Source organism: Danio aesculapii, chromosome 22 (assembly GCF_903798145.1).
Source record: "Danio aesculapii chromosome 22, fDanAes4.1, whole genome shotgun sequence".
In the NCBI taxonomy this organism is placed as follows: Eukaryota; Metazoa; Chordata; class Actinopteri; order Cypriniformes; family Danionidae; genus Danio; species Danio aesculapii.
In genome coordinates, this window is record NC_079456.1 from 25378911 (window position 1) to 25398614 (window position 19704).

The following is a 19704-nucleotide window of genomic DNA, read 5'->3' on the forward strand; positions in this document are numbered from 1 at the left end:
TACTGCTGTTTTGCTCACGTCACAGCACAAAATGTCAGAAGAAATCCTGCCGACTACGCCAAGTGTGGCGCGAAGGGGGGGATAAAGCTTTTTGTTGGTTGGTAGACCAATACAATTACTGGCCAAATTAACACAATTAGAGCTCGACTACGCAACCCAGTACATTACCCGGGACATAAAATACAGGTTCGTACCTCTGACAAAGACAATGAGACGTGGATATAGAAAAATAGTTTTTTTTTTATTCCAATTCAATTATCTTTGGACCACAAATATTAAAAGACAGGCACATGCACTCTTTTTTAAAACAGCACCAGTGGAGGCAATCACAAAAAAAATAAATCCTTATCCATCCAGAGGAGCTGAGGCTTACCACAGTCGGGCAGGCTAGGCACTGGGCCCAAAATGACCCACAGATTCACATGTGCACACTTTTAGATTCAAAACACCACACAGTGAACTTCAATGCACACAAGTGGGAAAAAGGCTAATTAATAGAAACAAGTCACACCACACAATGGCCTGACTGCCTGTACTAGACACCCCCAGCTCCTAGGGAAAGAAGAAAACCACAATTAGAAAAATGGCAAAACATTAACAAAATACAACAATCACATATATTAAATGGGCTCACAGAGGCATCAAAAATGAGACTACCTAAGAGTAGCTACCAACGGCTGTTTATGCTACCGGCTTAAACAGCCGCTACATACCAGATAAACGGCAGCGACACATCCACCACAGCGAGTCAGCTGGACGATGACGCAACTTCCACTATTCTCAGATGGACTTTTATACACCTCTTAACAACCCCCAGTTAGTAACGGGCGTACACAAATGCTTAATGCATAACATCTGCTACAATCATGTTCAATTCAATTCAATTCACCTTTATTTGTATAGCACTTATACAATGTAGATTGTGTCAAAGCAGCTTCACATAAAAGGTCAAAGTAAATTGGAACAGTGTAGTTCAGTTTTCAGTGTTTAAGTTCAGTTCAGTTTAGCTCAGTTCAGTGTGGTTTAATAATCACTACTGAGAGTCCAAACACTGAAGAGCAAATCCAACGATGCGCAGCTCTACAGATCCCGAACCATGCAAGCCAGTGGCGACAGCGGAGAGGGAAAAAAACCTTCACTAATTGGCGAAAGTGAAGAAAAAAAACCTTGAGAGAAACCAGACTCAGTTGGGCACGACCATTTTAATTTCTCCGCTGGCCAAACATCTTGTGCAGAGCTGCAGTCTCAGTGGCGGAGGCTGGAAGCTGGCCTCAGCGAAGACTCGTCTATCTCTGGCGTGTCACAGGAATCAGTCTCATGTTCCACTCCTCCATGACCACCACAGCAGCTGCTCAGGATACGGCCTGGTCCAGGATATGGAAACCTTGGGATCATCTCGTCGTTGGTCTTGGATTGAATCAGTGATTCTGCATAGTCTGAGGGCCTCGGGAAGAGTATCCCCAGGTGGAAATGGAGAATAAAGAGAATAATAATAATAATAGTAATAATAATGATGTTGCCATTTAATTGCTAAAATGAATAAAAATCACACAAATTAGTGTAAAGGAATGGAAAAAAACTGTAAAACCTCAGATTTTGAAATTGAACACTCCGCTATCATCTGGAAACTATTGACATATGAATCACCAGACCTTAAAGTTGAACATATCAATGTTTACCAAGCGTCTACAATGCAAGATCCAGTAAGTGACATTAAGCTTTTACTGTCAACAACGAAAGACAAACATATTTTTTTCAGTGTGAGATGAGGATTTTCTAGGTCAAATGTTCTCCATCAGGTCCCTGGCGTCCACTAGAGGGCCTCAGCAAACTTGGCAAAAGTCTCGAGTTGACTTTTAAAACTGTTTAAAACAAGACAAAATGGACCCTACAATAAGCCTCTATTATGTCTTGTTTACATATTTCTTTTGTGAAGAAACGTTTAGTTTTATAAATCATTACTTCTTAATTTAATACAATTTTACTTAAAAAACTTAACTTAACTGCATCACATTTTAATGTTTATGTGGGTTTTTTAGTTTTAGCCAAGCTCTAAATTATTCTTTGAATAAAAAAAATATGAATAATTAACCATGGCCCTAAAACATTTATTATTTGGCCTTTGAATATTGTTACAGACCATCCCAAGCCACTGATATAAAGTTGGTCATACAGCATGACAACATTTTAAGTTTACATTTTTCTTCCTCTCTTTATTGGAATAATAATAATAATAATAAAAAAAAAAGCACTACTGAAACCAGGAACTCCAGACCGCACAGACTATTTACCAGTGCAAACTAGAGCAAATGGATTTTGCTGGACCAGTCTTTTACTTGGCCACTAAACAAAAAGTTCATTGCAGAGCTCTCTGAGATGTCACAAAAGTTGAAAGTCAAATGAAACATTACTGTATCAGGTTAAATGTATCTCCTTCCACAAAACATCAACTCCTATATATATATATATATATATATATATATATATATATATATATATATATATATATATATATATATATATATATATATATTATTGTTATTATTAACAACAAATGGGAACTATTGGCAGAAATGTGAAATAGTGGAATATTCATGTTTCATCTGTCTTGTTGTGAATGCATCATATATACAGTTAGAATTTTTAGCCCCCTTTTTAAATATTTCCCAAATGATGTTTAACAGAGCAGGAAAATTTTCACAGTATATCTGATACTATTTTTGCTTCTGGAGAAAATCTTATTTGTTTTATTTTGGTTAGAATAAAAGCAGTTTTGAATTTTTTACAAACCATTTTAAAGTCAAAATTATTAACCCCTTTAAGCTATATTTTTTCTGATATTCTACAAAACAAACCATCGTTATACAATAACTTGTATCATTATCCTAACTAGCCTAGCTAACATAATGAACCTAGTTAAGCCTTAAAAAGTCACTTTAAGCTGTATAGAAGTGTCTTGAAAAATATCTAGTTAAATATTATTTACTGTCATCATGGCAAAGATAAATCAGTTATTAGAAATAAGTTATTAAAACTATTATGTTTAGAAATGTGCTGAAAAAAATCTGCTCTCCATTAAACCGAAATTGGGGGAAAAAATAAACAGGGGGGCTAATAATTCAGGGGGGTTTATAATTCTGACTTCAACTGTATATACACATAAAAAATAAATCTATATAAATATATTAAAAATGGTGGTGATGTTGTTTTACTCGATGATAAATGCTACTACTGTTTTTGTTAATGAATAATAATTGAATTAACATCTAGGTCACAATTCAAGTTCCTGCTACTCTCAAATCAACAATTATCCTATCTTTTTGTATTTCTTTTAGTATTTTCTTTTGGTATTTTCATCCACTCGTATCTATAACAAGGAGGATAAAAACTTGTCATTTAGTTTGTCTCCGTTGGCTTCATTTTAAGAGAACTCAAAAAAAAAAAGTTTGCTTAAAAATCCTTGGCTTACATAAAGTAATGTACTTCCCGAAGCTTGAACATGAACTCATGATATGCATTAATTCAAGCAACTTCACTGACAACATCAGATAAAAATATATTCTCTTTTTTTTAAATGCACGGTCACAGAGTGATCTGGTATGGAGTCCTCCTTTTGATTCTAGTAAATGATTAACTTTTTGATCCAACATTTTACAAACTGTGAGGAAAACCAAAACCTACAGTCCGTCATGAGATGAGCTGAAAATGAGAGTTTCTATACAAATCATCAGCTTTGGCTGGTTCCTTCTTCCTGTTACATTTGTGCAAGGTCAAGGTGAGTTATATTGTTTTAAATAAAATATCAATATTTATATTCAGAAGCTTCTTATGCTGAATGTGATGCAGTACAATTTAGCTGCTAAACAGGATTTACTGGCACTGTAAAAAATCTATATTATTCTGTTAATTAAAAGCTGCATGTAGCTCATGATTGATGGGTGTTTACAATTTATTTACACTTTTCAAACTGCATTACGAGACATTGATCAGTTTGACAACTTTTGATGCTGAAAATTACCAGTGACTTACATTTGTTTTAATTATTTTGTAGTTAGACCAATATACCAATATTTTTAAACCAATATATTGTGTTTGTAAATATATATATTTTAATAATTTATCAATTATTCAAAGAGATAACATGCACTGCACATGATATACCAAATGGAGAAGTTGTTGATGTGGTGCCACTCCCAAGATGTACCTCACATGGCTGGACTCTGCACTCTGAATGTGATGGTAAACCTGAAACAAAACAAAAGAATTCTTATTTTTAGCTTTTGTCTTGTTTTAAGTCAACTGTCTAAAAAAAATAATTAAACCAGAGAAGCATTTCATCAGCTAATCATATAACATAAGTGGTGTCACACATGAACTGAAATACTGAAATAATACACAAAAGTGCCCACTAATCAACAGTACCAGGAGCTTTTCATAGAGCGAACAAAATGGCAGAGTATACAATTTATCATATGTATTTGCACTTAATAAACGACTTAATAAACACACAACATTCAAATCCATTTTTTCAGACCTTTTGATTAGCATAATTACATCCTTTACAGCTGTAACTTGTGAGCTTACATCAAACTTTGAGGTAAAAAAGGGTCATCCCAAAAGGAAAAACTATTTTCAGAGCTGGAGAAAGTGTGACAATCACCTGCACTGAAAAACCCTGGTTTAGTTAAAAAAAAAAAAAACAGAAGAACATTTACATGTCAAGATGATGGGACATGGGACTCTAATCCTGTTTGTGAAGTTAAGATTAGAGAAACATTTTTGGATTTGGTTATTTACTGCATGTGTTTAAAAGATCTCAAATCTTGTTTCAGTGATTACATGTGAACCTCCATCACGTGACCAGCATGTGTCCACCTACTTTTGGAGAACTTGGAAACTGGAAGAAACAAAATCTTATAACTGTTATTGGGGCTATTATAATAAGGCAGAAGTGGCCACATGAACACGAAATGAATTCACACCAAAACCACTGTGTGCTGGTATGTCCTGCTGTTAAGTCACACAATTTGTTCAAATGATTCTTCAGCAAATTTGACTTACTATGAGTTGTTTTACATAAATCGTCTGTGCAGCGCCTGATCTCCAAAATGCGAAAATCACAAGAGGTCAGAAATCAAAGTACAAACTCAATGCAGCAATACAATATGAATGTCAATCTGGATTTGAACCACAGGGCACTGTACAAATCAACTGTATATCCCCGGGTCAATGGTCAGGCATACGGCAATGCACTGGTATGTTTCAGTGTTTTTTGTCTCTATAGGCCTGCTGTTAAATCTAACAATAAGATTAAAAAGAACTTTGCTGCTCACATCTTATCAGTTATATGATCATGTTTCTTATTTTATTTATTTATATTTTATTAATTCAGAAATTATGTGTGAGCCTCCAAAAATCCCAAATGCAGAGATTGTGGCAAATCAGAAACCAACCTACAAAGTCTTTTCAGTAATCGTGTACAAATGTCAGCCTGGATTTGAACCAGAGGAGCTTGTACGAATCACCTGTAATCATCAGGGCCAATGGACAGGCATACAGCAATGTACTGGTATGTTACAGCTACAGTAAAGCACATACACAAAAAAAGGCATAAGAGTAACCCTAAATACAGTGGAAACCAGACGTTTACACACACTGTTTGTAAAGGCAAATAACCATTTTTAAAAAAGTCAGATGTTAATGTGACTAAACTTTTTCTCTTTTGGGTAAGTTGGGATTATTTAAATTTGTTTTTGTTATGCTTAATAGCAGAATAATGAGAGAGATTTTTTTGAGAAATTGTTATAATTTTTCTTAAAAGTCAAAATTTTGCATACAATAAGATTAGTATGCCTCTGAAAATGCTCAGGTGATGGTGTCAAGGTTTTGGAAGTTTCTGATTGGCTAATTGACAACATTTGAGTTAATTGGAGGCACAACTGTAGAACAGTATTTAAGGAAGCCCTCAAACACACTGCTTCCTTGTGTGACAACATGGGAAAATCAACAAGCCAGAATCAACAAAATAAAGCCAGATTACAATTTTCTAAATTTCACTGAGAAAAAGACAAATTTTTGGAGACATGTCCTGTGGTCTGCTGGAACAAAGATTGATTTGTTTGGCTATAATGGCCATAATGACATTTGGAGGACAAAGGGGAAAGCTTACAAGCCTAGGAACACCATCCCAACTGTGAAGTATGGGGGCGGCAGCATCATGTTGTGGGGCTGTTTTGGTGCAGGAGGGACTGGTCCACTTCACAGCATAGATGGCATCATGAAGAACATTATGTAGACATACTGAAGAAACATCTCAAGACATCAGCCAGGACATTAAAACTTGGCCACAAATGGGTCTTCCAAACAGACCATGACCCTAAGCATACTGTCAAATTAGTTAAAATGCGCTTTAAGGACAACAGAGTGAATGTTTTGGAGTGGCCATCACAAAGCCCTGAGCTCAATCCTATAGAAAATTTTTTGGCAGAGTTGAAAAAGCTTACCGCCTACAAATCTGACTCAGTTACACCAATTCTGTCTGAAGGAATGAGCCAAAATTACTTCAAACTATTGTGAGAAGCTTGTGGAAGGATACCCAAAACATTTAAAAGCAAAGCTAAAAAAAATACCAAGGAAATATATGTAAACTTTTGATTGTCTAGAAATTAAGGTTTAGGATTTAGCTAATCCTAACAGATTTAAAATTGTAAATGTTTAGTATGATTTAACATCAGACATTTACAAAAAAAAAAAAATAGTTATGTTCCTTTTTTAGAGTGTATGTAAACTTCTGGTTTCAACTGTACAGGGAGGAGATACAGCATCTGGCCACTTGGTGCACCGACAATAATCTGCTCCCTAACACCAACAAGACCAAGGAGCTCATTGTGGACTTCAGGAAGGGACAAACAGGCTCACATGATCCCATCCACATTAATGGGATGGCCATTGAGCCTGTCTCATCCTTCAAGTTCCTGGGGACCCACATCTCAAAGGACCTTTCCTGGACCACCAACACCTCCAGCCTGGTCAAGAAGGCTCACCAGTGCCTATTCTTCTTGAGGCAACTTAAGAAAAACCAGCTTTTATCAGCTGTCTTGGTGAACTTCTACCGCTGCACAATAGAAAGCATCCTGACCAACTGCGTCACAGTCTGGTATGGAAGCTGCTCTGTTGCTGAGCGTAAGGCACTGCAGCGGGTGGTGAAAACTACCCAACGCATCACAAGGACTACACTGCCAGCCAGAGAGGATATCCAAAAGAAACACTGTTTGCGCCGAGCACGCAGTATTCTTAAGGACACCTCTCACCCTGCTCACAGACTGTTTTCTCTCCTGTTTTCTCTGATTCACTTATTTGAACTGTACATACCCACTGCACATGGACATTTGTAATTATGTTTATCTGTCTGCACACTTCTGCTATTAATAGCAACCTGTACATATATTCATTTATTGTAAATATGTTCATAGCTAATACAACCTGTATATAATGTTCATAGTACATCCATCTGTAAATATGACCATATTTTTTCTATAACTGCACTTTATAACTTATACCTGTATCCTGTACTTGCTGCTATTGCACTGCTGGTTAGACCGAAACTGCATTTCGTTGCTTTGTACTTGTACATGTATAATGACAATAAAGTTGAATCTAATCTAATCTTATCTAATATACAGTAATGATCTGTTTTCAGAACCAATGTCATCACTTTATATGAGTTAAATCCACAAAATAATTTACTCTCAAATCATTGACAGTAAAAGGACTAAGCCGTGAAGAATGAATGAATGAATGAATCATTGAAAGTTTTTGGTATTGCCATTTAAATATTTTACAAGTAATTTTTGATCAGTTAATATTATTTTTGAGTGATGTAAATGACTGCTACTTGAACAATCCTCCTCACACACACTGTCTAAAACCCACTTTATACTTCTGTATTCTTCATTCTGTCAATAACATTTCCAAAACAATGAAACATTCCCAGTGTTATGCTGATTTGCCACTTTTAATACATTTATTGAATTTATTGTTATTGCCTGCATTATCGCTACAATTAATTTCTAAGCTCTTCTTTCAATTGTGATCAGTAAAGTTAAAAAAAAGATTTTTTTAAAAAATTATTTTTATTAAATGGGTTGTTTCAATTCACTGGTGTTCTCTTCAATACTGTTTACCTCATCTCTGGTGATTTCCAGGTGGATCTCATAACCATAAGATGAATCTGAGTGTGTGATTTTACCAAGATGTGATCCATTTTTACATGCACTTAACACAAATACGCAGGAACACATTGAAATTCCTAAATGTCAATCAGTCAGAAGTGATGATCACTTTGATGAAACATTTATTGTAGGCTAAATAGACACTCTGTTAAAGAGATCAGGTCTGATCAGGTCTATTTGGAAAAGCACATTAACTTTTAATTACCCAACACAACAAACCATGTCCTAGGGCAGGCATGGGCAAACTAGATCCTGGAGGGCCGGTGACCCTGCATAGTTTTGCACCAACCCTAATCAAACACACCTGCTTGTAGCTTTCTAGTGATCTTGAATACACTAATTAGGGTGTTCAGGTGTGTTTGATTAGTGTTGGAGCAAAACTCTCCAGGTACACCGGCCCTCGAGGATCGAGTTTGCCCATGCCTGTCCTAGGCACACGTCAAAGTTTTGGACCTAATCGGGTCTCGGGTTTTTGGATCCAAGTGGATACTTGAGACCTTCACATATCTGACCCTGTCCTGTTTGCCCTCATGAATCTGCACCCCACCCTTATCGGCCAGCTCATTACCCTAGGACTCATTATTGTGCATTGTTTTTTTGTTTTTGTTTCGTCAAGAAAACCTTTAAGGGGGAAATCAAGATCCATTGATGATTAATGTAGATGTTTATTTCTCTACATAGCACATAGTGTAGTACATAGTGTTACTACAAGATTACAAAGAACTGTTCTTTTTTTATATATACAGATGGTACCTGTCAGGAGCAAGAACTCAAAAACATTACAATTGTATTTGGATACCCAACCATCTCTTCACCTTATAAAACTGGACATATCTTGGTGTTTATATGCACTGTTGACAACATGAGGTTTTCTGGCCAATTCGCAATTAAATGCCAGCCAGATGGCAGATGGAATTACCCATTTCCACAATGTGGAGGTACTGAAATGTTCCACTTTGTGTTTATTTGTAGAAACATTTTATGTTATTTAACAAAACGTGCCTGTGATTAGCTGTGTGTGTGTGTGTGTGTGTGTGTGTGTGTGTGTGTGTGTGTGTGTGTGTGTGTGTGTGTGTGTGTGTGTGTGTGTGTTAATTAATAATTTGTCCAAATACTACAACTCAAAATATTAGTGGAAAGGAAAACAATTGCATTTCTAGTTTCAGCTTGGAAATTTCATTTATTGTTACATTTGCAGGACAGTAGGTAGAGTAACAGTGTTTATTTGACTTAAGTGCATTAAAATTGTTAGTATGCTATAATTTTATTGAATTGTACTTTTAGGAACAATTGAATGTCTCCAACCAACAAAGAACTTGCAGTATATCACACTGTTCAATGAAAAAAGTATGTACAGCAATTCTGAGATACATGTGTAATGAACCATACAATCAAATTCCGGATGGAGCTTTGATGTGTCAAAATGGACAATGGAACGAAAAGTTTGACTGCAGAAGTGAGTTGCTACAAAGTCCTATGTAATGGGCTATAAGTCCCGCCCTGTAGGGGAGAATTATTGTGTGTGACCCTGGAAGACCTAGAAGTGAAATGATCTCAGTCCCCACTTCTGGTGCTTTTAGTCTCAATGTGCACTATATTTGTGTATTTATTTTGCCCACACAGTTATGTTGAAAACTACAGGAATTAGAAAAGTGGGCTTCAGGTAAGTAAGTATCAGTATGGTGGCCAACCCGAAGTATTTTAAGCGAGGTGAAAGAAGTAATTCACATTCCTACTCCCCTAAACCTAACAGTGTGTGAGACGCCCCTACTCCAAGGTAAGTAGAACAAATGAATGATGACCATAAAATCAATTAACTATTAATTTATTCTTTTCTTTGTTAGGAATTTTCTAAATGGATAATGTATATTTAAATAATTAATGCAACACACAAAAAAAAAAAACAGATAACAGATGTTCACAGTTGTAATGTTAAATCCCGGTTTAACTCACCAAACAATCTTCCTAAATTAAATAGTTTCAATACCAAAGCACACAAATTAATTTCACAAATCACTCTGAATGACCTAAACCTCTGTACTATATAAATGACTCTTTATGTTCAACTCAAATGATTCACTCTGAATGAGCTCTAATAGAACCTTTGACTCAGTTGAAATAAACCTTGAAATAACCTGACTCAGTTTAAATAAACCTTGAAATAACCTGACTCAGTTTAAATAAACCTTGAAATAACCTGACTCAGTTTAAATGAACCTTGAAATAACCTTTGACTCAGTTCAGATAAACTCTTTAAATCCCAAAAAATTCACTCAATTGATTTACAAAAGTATCTTATGAACAACTCATGTGATTCAGTCCTCAAAGCAAAACAACTCAGTTCAATGCAGTGTATATATATCAGTGAAGCAGTAAAAGTTTGTGTGTGTGTGTGTGTGTGTGTGTGTGTGTGTGCGTGTGTGTGTGTGTGTGTGTGTGTGTATGTGTGTGTGTGTGTGTAAAGAAGTTGGTACCAGCCCGAAGCAACGATGAATATGGTGTGATGACTTGAGATGACTTGTGATGACTTCAATAAACGACTCAGGCAGGACTGCAAGAAGATGACGTCGGGTTGGCAGGGTAATTATAGTATTAAGAAAACACTGGTGGTGTAAAAAGAAAAATGCTGTAGCTTTTTCATATCAAGCACAGCACAGGTCTCAAAAAGAAAAGCTTCCAAGGGCAAAACTCAAACAGAAACGCATGTCAGTCACTTCAAAAAACATCCAAAAATAAAAAAAAAATCCAAAAATAATTCAGGAATGGTTTGCGCTGTTAACATACAGTTCATACAAATGCCCTCGCACACGAATGGGTGCACTTAACCAACGTGGAGAGAGAAATTAATGTCTTTGGCTACAAACTACGTTTTATCAGCAGCTCTGGAAGGCAGCAGGACTCAAAAAAAATGCACACAGTTCAGATGACACAAAACAATGGTGCTCAGAACAAAACTCATGGCTCAGAAACCCTCGTGATATCAGCTCACACACCGTTCTCCATCCGATGACACTATCAGTCGAACATCCGCTATCTGCCGTCTTCAGTCTCTCACGGTAGTATTAGCCCTCTCCTGACGCAAAAATCTCTTTTCAAAACTCTTTGTGTATCACTGCGCTTCAGAACATATTAAAAAACTGAACAATTGCGTCTCACGTCTCTCTCGTGCTCTCTCATCTCCTTCTCATACACCTCTGCGTTGCCATCAGTAAAAACTGCTGATAATGTGATCACCGCAGTTTCCTACACCTGCCAGTCTTTCTTTGTGCTTGACAAGCAGCAGGAGAATTATAAGTGTGTGAGTGGGATATGGGAAACTCCCCCGAAATGTCTAAGTGAGTCACTAGATCATATTTTGTTAAGGTTTTGTCCTGTTTTCTAGGTTATGTTTAATCACCGGATGTTGTTTCTTATACAGAACCTTGTGAAATTGATAAGATTGTGGAGAAGTACAATCTACAGCTTTCTAAGGAAAAGGTCTATATAAAGCATGCAGACACATATAGACCTAACTGTAGAGATGAATGGACTACAGGAAGTGAGATGAAAGCGTATGTGGACATGTCTTCTTCTAATGGGAATCTACAGTTTGACCAAAGTTGTGAGTAAAATTGCTTCTTTCTCACTTTGATTTATTCAGTGTATTTACATGTTTTTATGTTGTTGTTTTTAATCAGGTGATACACAAGATACCCCTTAAAAGTTGTGACTAAGGTAACAGATATACATTTCAGCAATAACTATTGAGAATGGTTATTTAAATTCAAATCTATGTTTAAACATGTTTTAACATACAGTAATATAATTTCATTAAGTAAACTGATGAATATTAAATAACTGTACTGTATTTTTACAGTCTCTTGAAAAAAGAAGTGAAGATTCTTCAAAAGAATAAAGATGGACAGACGCACGACCATGTTTATGTATAAGTTTGGAAACTCATTCATTCATAATCAGCTACTGTACTCGGAACAGAATGGTTACCTTTAATTTATGCTAAGTCTACATATTTCTTCAACCATTAACTGAAGAATTAAAACACATTGACTAAGTTTGTGTTTTATTGTTGCAACAAACATGATTCTTGTATTCTATTTACTGTACTATATTAAAATCTTGCTGAACTAAAAAATTATTGCTAGCAAAATAATTACTGCATACTTGTTTACAGTGTTCATTTTGACAGAAAATTTCGATTTAGTTTTTAGTCTTAGTCTTTTTCCACTTTAGTTTTAGTCATATTTTAGTGTTCTGAATCATTTTAGTTTTAGTCGACTAAATTTCGTAAGGTTTTAGAAAAAATATATTTAGTTTATCATTCATTTTCTTTTTGGCTTAGTCCCTTTATTATTCTGGGGTTGCCACAGCAGAAAGATCCAGCATATGTTTCACGCAGCGGATGCCCTTCCAGCCACAACCCATCACTGGGAAACCAATACACACTCATTCGCACACATACATACACTACGCACAATTTAGCCTACCCAATTCACCTCTACCGCATGTCTTTAGCCTGTGGGGGGGAAACCAGAGCACACGGAGGAAACCCACGCAAACGCAGGGAGAACATGCAAACTCCACACAGAAACGCCAACTGAGGCTCAAACCATTGACCTTCTTGCTGTGACCTTCCCTGTGGCAGCCTGCCTGGGTCCCAGACCCTGCAGCTAGGAAGGACAAGGGGCCCCAAAGAGCCCAAACTGCCATCCAGGGACAGTAGCTGGCCCCTGGGGCAGCCCGCTGGGGTCACCAGACCCTGCAGCTGGAGGGACAAGGGGCCCTCAAGAGCCCAAACTGCAACCCAGGGACAGTGGCTGGCCCCTGGGGCAGCCTGTCTGGGGTCACAGACCCTGCAGCTGGAGGACAATGGGCCCTCAAGAGCCCAAACTGTCACCCAGGGATAGTAGCTGGCCCCTGGGGCAGCCTGCTGGGGATCACAGACCCTTCAGCTGGAGGACAAGGGGCCCTCAAGAGCCCAAACTGCCATCCCAGGGACAGTAGCTGGCCCCTGGGGCAGCCTGCTGGGGTCACAGACCCTTCAGCTGGAGGACAAGGGGCCCTCAAGAGCCAAACTGCCATCCAGGGACAGTAGCTGGCCCCTGGGGCAGCCTGCTGGGGTCACAGACCCTTCAGCTGGAGGACAAGGGGCCCTCAAGAGCCCAAACTGCCACCCAGGGACAGTAGCTGGCCCCTGGGGCAGCCCACTGGGGTCACAGACCCTTCAGCTGGAGGACAAGGGGCCCTCAAGAGCCCAAACTGCCACCCAGGGACAGTAGCTGGCCCCTGGGGCAGCCTGCTGGGGTCACAGACCCTTCAGCTGGAGGACAAGGGGCCCTCAAGAGCCCAAACTGCCACCCAGGGACAGTAGCTGGCCCCTGGGGCAGCCTGCTGGGGTCACAGACCCTTCAGCTGGAGGACAAGGGGCCCTCAAGAGCCCAAACTGCCACCCAGGGACAGTAGCTGGCCCCTGGGGCAGCCTGCTGGGGTCACAGACCCTTCAGCTGGAGGACAAGGGGCCCTCAAGAGCCCAAACTGCCACCCAGGGACAGTAGCTGGCCCCTGGGGCAGCCTGCTGGGGTCACAGACCCTTCAGCTGGAGGACAAGGGGCCCTCAAGAGCCCAAACTGCCACCCAGGGACAGTAGCTGGCCCCTGGGGCAGCCTGCTGGGGTCACAGACCCTTCAGCTGGAGGACAAGGGGCCCTCAAGAGCCCAAACTGCCACCCAGGGACAGTAGCTGGCCCCTGGGGCAGCCTGCTGGGGTCACAGACCCTTCAGCTGGAGGACAAGGGGCCCTCAAGAGCCCAAACTGCCACCCAGGGACAGTAGCTGGCCCCTGGGGCAGCCTGCTGGGGTCACAGACCCTTCAGCTGGAGGACAAGGGGCCCTCAAGAGCCCAAACTGCCACCCAGGGACAGTAGCTGGCCCCTGGGGCAGCCTGCTGGGGTCACAGACCCTTCAGCTGGAGGACAAGGGGCCCTCAAGAGCCCAAACTGCCACCCAGGGACAGTAGCTGGCCCCTGGGGCAGCCTGCTGGGGTCACAGACCCTTCAGCTGGAGGACAAGGGGCCCTCAAGAGCCCAAACTGCCACCCAGGGACAGTAGCTGGCCCCTGGGGCAGCCTGCTGGGGTCACAGACCCTTCAGCTGGAGGACAAGGGGCCCTCAAGAGCCCAAACTGCCACCCAGGGACAGTAGCTGGCCCCTGGGGCAGCCTGCTGGGGTCACAGACCCTTCAGCTGGAGGACAAGGGGCCCTCAAGAGCCCAAACTGCCACCCAGGGACAGTAGCTGGCCCCTGGGGCAGCCTGCTGGGGTCACAGACCCTTCAGCTGGAGGACAAGGGGCCCTCAAGAGCCCAAACTGCCACCCAGGGACAGTAGCTGGCCCCTGGGGCAGCCTGCTGGGGTCACAGACCCTTCAGCTGGAGGACAAGGGGCCCTCAAGAGCCCAAACTGCCACCCAGGGACAGTAGCTGGCCCCTGGGGCAGCCTGCTGGGGTCACAGACCCTTCAGCTGGAGGACAAGGGGCCCTCAAGAGCCCAAACTGCCACCCAGGGACAGTAGCTGGCCCCTGGGGCAGCCTGCTGGGGTCACAGACCCTTCAGCTGGAGGACAAGGGGCCCTCAAGAGCCCAAACTGCCACCCAGGGACAGTAGCTGGCCCCTGGGGCAGCCTGCTGGGGTCACAGACCCTTCAGCTGGAGGACAAGGGGCCCTCAAGAGCCCAAACTGCCACCCAGGGACAGTAGCTGGCCCCTGGGGCAGCCTGCTGGGGTCACAGACCCTTCAGCTGGAGGACAAGGGGCCCTCAAGAGCCCAAACTGCCACCCAGGGACAGTAGCTGGCCCCTGGGGCAGCCTGCTGGGGTCACAGACCCTTCAGCTGGAGGACAAGGGGCCCTCAAGAGCCCAAACTGCCACCCAGGGACAGTAGCTGGCCCCTGGGGCAGCCTGCTGGGGTCACAGACCCTTCAGCTGGAGGACAAGGGGCCCTCAAGAGCCCAAACTGCCACCCAGGGACAGTAGCTGGCCCCTGGGGCAGCCTGCTGGGGTCACAGACCCTTCAGCTGGAGGACAAGGGGCCCTCAAGAGCCCAAACTGCCACCCAGGGACAGTAGCTGGCCCCTGGGGCAGCCTGCTGGGGTCACAGACCCTTCAGCTGGAGGACAAGGGGCCCTCAAGAGCCCAAACTGCCACCCAGGGACAGTAGCTGGCCCCTGGGGCAGCCTGCTGGGGTCACAGACCCTTCAGCTGGAGGACAAGGGGCCCTCAAGAGCCCAAACTGCCACCCAGGGACAGTAGCTGGCCCCTGGGGCAGCCTGCTGGGGTCACAGACCCTTCAGCTGGAGGACAAGGGGCCCTCAAGAGCCCAAACTGCCACCCAGGGACAGTAGCTGGCCCCTGGGGCAGCCTGCTGGGGTCACAGACCCTTCAGCTGGAGGACAAGGGGCCCTCAAGAGCCCAAACTGCCACCCAGGGACAGTAGCTGGCCCCTGGGGCAGCCTGCTGGGGTCACAGACCCTTCAGCTGGAGGACAAGGGGCCCTCAAGAGCCCAAACTGCCACCCAGGGACAGTAGCTGGCCCCTGGGGCAGCCTGCTGGGGTCACAGACCCTTCAGCTGGAGGACAAGGGGCCCTCAAGAGCCCAAACTGCCACCCAGGGACAGTAGCTGGCCCCTGGGGCAGCCTGCTGGGGTCACAGACCCTTCAGCTGGAGGACAAGGGGCCCTCAAGAGCCCAAACTGCCACCCAGGGACAGTAGCTGGCCCCTGGGGCAGCCTGCTGGGGTCACAGACCCTTCAGCTGGAGGACAAGGGGCCCTCAAGAGCCCAAACTGCCACCCAGGGACAGTAGCTGGCCCCTGGGGCAGCCTGCTGGGGTCACAGACCCTTCAGCTGGAGGACAAGGGGCCCTCAAGAGCCCAAACTGCCACCCAGGGACAGTAGCTGGCCCCTGGGGCAGCCCTGCTGGGGTCACAGACCCTTCAGCTGGAGGACAAGGGGCCCTCAAGAGCCCAAACTGCCACCCAGGGACAGTAGCTGGCCCCTGGGGCAGCCTGCTGGGGTCACAGACCCTTCAGCTGGAGGACAAGGGGCCCTCAAGAGCCCAAACTGCCACCCAGGGACAGTAGCTGGCCCCTGGGGCAGCCTGCTGGGGTCACAGACCCTTCAGCTGGAGGACAAGGGGCCCTCAAGAGCCCAAACTGCCACCCAGGGACAGTAGCTGGCCCCTGGGGCAGCCTGCTGGGGTCACAGACCCTTCAGCTGGAGGACAAGGGGCCCTCAAGAGCCCAAACTGCCACCCAGGGACAGTAGCTGGCCCCTGGGGCAGCCTGCTGGGGTCACAGACCCTTCAGCTGGAGGACAAGGGGCCCTCAAGAGCCCAAACTGCCACCCAGGGACAGTAGCTGGCCCCTGGGGCAGCCTGCTGGGGTCACAGACCCTTCAGCTGGAGGACAAGGGGCCCTCAAGAGCCCAAACTGCCACCCAGGGACAGTAGCTGGCCCCTGGGGCAGCCTAGCTGGGGTCACAGACCCTTCAGCTGGAGGACAAGGGGCCCTCAAGAGCCCAAACTGCCACCCAGGGACAGTAGCTGGCCCCTGGGGCAGCCTGCTGGGGTCACAGACCCTTCAGCTGGAGGACAAGGGGCCCTCAAGAGCCCAAACTGCCACCCAGGGACAGTAGCTGGCCCCTGGGGCAGCCTCTGGGGTCACAGACCCTTCAGCTGGAGGACAAGGGGCCCTCAAGAGCCCAAACTGCCACCCAGGGACAGTAGCTGGCCCCTGGGGCAGCCTGCTGGGGTCACAGACCCTTCAGCTGGAGGACAAGGGGCCCTCAAGAGCCCAAACTGCCACCCAGGGACAGTAGCTGGCCCTGGGGCAGCCTGCTGGGGTCACAGACCCTTCAGCTGGAGGACAAGGGGCCCTCAAGAGCCCAAACTGCCACCCAGGGACAGTAGCTGGCCCCTGGGGCAGCCCCTGGGGTCACAGACCCTTCAGCTGGAGGACAAGGGGCCCTCAAGAGCCCAAACTGCCACCCAGGGACAGTAGCTGGCCCCTGGGGCAGCCTGCTGGGGTCACAGACCCTTCAGCTGGAGGACAAGGGGCCCTCAAGAGCCCAAACTGCCACCCAGGGACAGTAGCTGGCCCCTGGGGCAGCCTGCTGGGGTCACAGACCCTTCAGCTGGAGGACAAGGGGCCCTCAAGAGCCCAAACTGCCACCCAGGGACAGTAGCTGGCCCCTGGGGCAGCCTGCTGGGTCACAGACCCTTCAGCTGGAGGACAAGGGGCCCTCAAGAGCCCAAACTGCCACCCAGGGACAGTAGCTGGCCCCTGGGGCAGCCTGCTGGGGTCACAGACCCTTCAGCTGGAGGACAAGGGGCCCTCCAAGAGCCCAAACTGCCACCCAGGGACAGTAGCTGGCCCCTGGGGCAGCCTGCTGGGTCACAGACCCTTCAGCTGGAGGACAAGGGGCCCTCCAAGAGCCCAAACTGCCACCCAGGGACAGTAGCTGGCCCCTGGGGCAGCCTGCTGGGGTCACAGACCCTTCAGCTGGAGGACAAGGGGCCCTCAAGAGCCCAAACTGCCACCCAGGGACAGTAGCTGGCCCCTGGGGCAGCCTGCTGGGGTCACAGACCCTTCAGCTGGAGGACAAGGGGCCCTCAAGAGCCCAAACTGCCACCCAGGGACAGTAGCTGGCCCCTGGGGCAGCCTGCTGGGGTCACAGACCCTTCAGCTGGAGGACAAGGGGCCCTCAAGAGCCCAAACTGCCACCCAGGGACAGTAGCTGGCCCCTGGGGCAGCCTGCTGGGGTCACAGACCCTTCAGCTGGAGGACAAGGGGCCCTCAAGAGCCCAAACTGCCACCCAGGGACAGTAGCTGGCCCCTGGGGCAGCCTGCTGGGGTCACAGACCCTTCAGCTGGAGGACAAGGGGCCCTCAAGAGCCCAAACTGCCACCCAGGGACAGTAGCTGGCCCCTGGGGCAGCCTGCTGGGGTCACAGACCCTTCAGCTGGAGGACAAGGGGCCCTCAAGAGCCCAAACTGCCACCCAGGGACAGTAGCTGGCCCCTGGGGCAGCCTGCTGGGGTCACAGACCCTTCAGCTGGAGGACAAGGGGCCCTCAAGAGCCCAAACTGCCACCCAGGGACAGTAGCTGGCCCCTGGGGCAGCCTGCTGGGGTCACAGACCCTTCAGCTGGAGGACAAGGGGCCCTCAAGAGCCCAAACTGCCACCCAGGGACAGTAGCTGGCCCCTGGGGCAGCCTGCTGGGGTCACAGACCCTTCAGCTGGAGGACAAGGGGCCCTCAAGAGCCCAAACTGCCACCAGGGACAGTAGCTGGCCCCTGGGGCAGCCTGCTGGGGTCACAGACCCTTCAGCTGGAGGACAAGGGGCCCTCAAGAGCCCAAACTGCCACCCAGGGACAGTAGCTGGCCCCTGGGGCAGCCTGCTGGGGTCACAGACCCTTCAGCTGGAGGACAAGGGGCCCTCAAGAGCCCAAACTGCCACCCAGGGACAGTAGCTGGCCCCTGGGGCAGCCTGCTGGGGTCACAGACCCTTCAGCTGGAGGACAAGGGGCCCTCAAGAGCCCAAACTGCCACCCAGGGACAGTAGCTGGCCCCTGGGGCAGCCTGCTGGGGTCACAGACCCTTCAGCTGGAGGACAAGGGGCCCTCAGAGCCCAAACTGCCACCCAGGGACAGTAGCTGGCCCCTGGGGCAGCCTGCTGGGGTCACAGACCCTTCAGCTGGAGGACAAGGGGCCCTCAAGAGCCCAAACTGCCACCCAGGGACAGTAGCTGGCCCCTGGGGCAGCCTGCTGGGGTCACAGACCCTTCAGCTGGAGGACAAGGGGCCCTCAAGAGCCCAAACTGCCACCCAGGGACAGTAGCTGGCCCCTGGGGCAGCCTGCTGGGGTCACAGACCCTTCAGCTGGAGGACAAGGGGCCCTCAAGAGCCCAAACTGCCACCCAGGGACAGTAGCTGGCCCCTGGGGCAGCCTGCTGGGGTCACAGACCCTTCAGCTGGAGGACAAGGGGCCCTCAAGAGCCCAAACTGCCACCCAGGGACAGTAGCTGGCCCCTGGGGCAGCCTGCTGGGGTCACAGACCCTTCAGCTGGAGGACAAGGGGCCCTCAAGAGCCCAAACTGCCACCCAGGGACAGTAGCTGGCCCCTGGGGCAGCCTACTGGGGTCACAGACCCTTCAGCTGGAGGACAAGGGGCCCTCAAGAGCCCAAACTGCCACCCAGGGACAGTAGCTGGCCCCTGGGGCAGCCTGCTGGGGTCACAGACCCTTCAGCTGGAGGACAAGGGGCCCTCAAGAGCCCAAACTGCCACCCAGGGACAGTAGCTGGCCCCTGGGGCAGCCTGCTGGGGTCACAGACCCTTCAGCTGGAGGACAAGGGGCCCTCAAGAGCCCAAACTGCCACCCAGGGACAGTAGCTGGCCCCTGGGGCAGCCTGCTGGGGTCACAGACCC

The 19704-nt window shown here is 46.5% G+C and overlaps 1 pseudogene; it reads left to right on the plus strand.

Annotated features, from left to right (window-relative positions):
- LOC130215755 (sushi, von Willebrand factor type A, EGF and pentraxin domain-containing protein 1-like) overlaps positions 1–19704 on the plus strand; it is a 28247-nt pseudogene that overhangs the window by 1085 nt on the left and 7458 nt on the right.